At 37.2% G+C, this 2,004-nt stretch overlaps 1 non-coding gene across 1 annotated transcript; it reads left to right on the forward strand.

Annotated features, from left to right (window-relative positions):
- The first annotated feature begins 1,013 nt into the window (after positions 1–1,013).
- On the forward strand, positions 1,014–1,152 carry LOC115071165. Its single transcript, XR_003850274.1, has one exon. It is a non-coding gene; the product is annotated as a small nucleolar RNA SNORA67 (small nucleolar RNA).
- The last annotated feature ends 852 nt before the right edge of the window (positions 1,153–2,004 follow it).

A 2,004-nucleotide genomic window follows, 5' to 3' on the forward strand; every position in this document is an offset into this window, starting at 1 on the left:
TTGCATTGGAGATGAATTTTTCTTATGAAACTGTATTTTATTAATGAAATGGAGATCTTTTTTAAAGGTTAAAACCTCATTTAACTTAATTCTTATAGGGTTTATACTGAGTACAATATTGTATAACTAATAGTTCATATGTAAACTTAAAAATTTACAGCTAATTTTGAAAGAGATGCATCTTAGCTCAGGAAAATTGTTATTGAATATGTCAATGCTGTTGTAATGAAATTCTACTTTTAAGTATGTGGTAATTAAATAAATTTTTTAAAGTTACTCTCATATATTATTGTGAAAATGTAAATTAGTGCAACATTAGAGACAAGGCATGGAAGTTCCCCAAAAAGTTGAAAATAGACTAACGTATGTTATAGTTAGCCCACTTCTGAGCATGTATTCAAAAGAACTGAAATCAACTTACCAAACACACACTTACACATAGGTGTTCACTGCAGGAGTATTTGTAAGAGCTAAAATAGAGACTCAGTTTAGCAAATAATAACCAGGTGAATAAAAAAATATGGTGACTGGATACATGGATCTGTCAGTAAAGTACCAATGATGCAAACACACAGACCTGAGATTGGATCCCAAACACCCATGATAAAAAAAAAATTAAAGAAGGCAGAAAGCAGTGGTCCTTGGTGCTTGGTGCTTGCTGAATAGCTAGTTTTGTCAAATTGTTGAGATCCAGTTTTATTGAGAGACCCTGTCTCAAAATGTAAGGTGGAGAGCAACAGAGAAATATACATGATGTTGACCTACAGCCTCCTAATGTATGCAGAGATGTGCAACATGGAAGCATACACATGAATCACATACACACACAAAGAAAACATGGCATACACACATGATGGAGTATGATTTACACACAAGGAAGAAAGAAATTCTGCTATTTGCAGCAAAATGAATGGAATTGAGCAGTATACTAAATGAAATAAGACAGACACAGAAAGATAATTGTTGCATTTTCCGACTCATAGATGGAAGTTAATGTAAAATAATGATTTCTAGTCCAAAGTGATTCCCTCCCCAAAGGAACTAATGCCCCACTCGGGAATGTAGCAACTTGGAAGAAAACTTGGCATATCTAAGGTCTTTGGGAAGCAAGGAATGTGAATTTCCTTTGCCTCACTTTGGCTGCCTACATGCATGTTTAAAAAATGATTTCAAGACATTTGTGACAGGGGTGGGCAGAGTGGATAAATGGATACTGGATATAATTAGTTCATGCTCTATGCATGCACTTGTTATTGACCTGAATCCCATTAATATATGTAACAGATGTTGATAAAAATACAATTATTCTTATAATTTTTAAAGAAACAACAGACCAAATCAACTGAATGGAGGCAATGATTTGTGATCTGAGGATCCAGCCTTAATTCATCAAAGGTCATCTTGACTAAAACAGCAGTTCTCTGAGAAGCAGAATACTGTCTCAAACAATTTACCTACCACAGGTGAACTGATACATTGTTTCAACTCCCATGGAAACAAAGCATTGTGTATGCTGGATCAGGATACCTTCAGTGCCAAATACTTGCAGTACTTGGTTTCACTAGAATTGGACTAGCCTCCAGAAGTTGAGTGGTTGAGATTCTCTACCTCCCTACAGAATGACATCATCACTGTGCTATTGCCTGCCTCTTAGCACCCAATCCACATACACATTCTGTCATTCTCAAGTCCCTGTTTCCACTGTACCTGACTTCAACCAGCCTGGGCTACTACTATGCCATAGCATCCCAGTGTCTTGAGTTACAGCTATGTGGTGTCTCAACCCCAGGGACTTTAGCTCACTGTGAACTACTGGCGCTGCGACCTAGATTACAGCTGGAAATTATCCTGTAGGGCCCAGACTTCATGTGCACTTTACGTTCTCAAGCGATGTGGCAGTACTATGTTATGTCACAAAGTCACAGCCACAGTTACATCTTTACCTCTTTAATCCAAGCTGCTAGGGACGTGTCAGAATCAAAGACATTGGTTTTGTGGGCTATA

The sequence above is a fragment of the Nannospalax galili genome, unplaced genomic scaffold (assembly GCF_000622305.1).
Source record: "Nannospalax galili isolate Female #2095 unplaced genomic scaffold, S.galili_v1.0 scaffold238, whole genome shotgun sequence".
NCBI lineage: Eukaryota > Metazoa > Chordata > Mammalia > Rodentia > Spalacidae > Nannospalax > Nannospalax galili.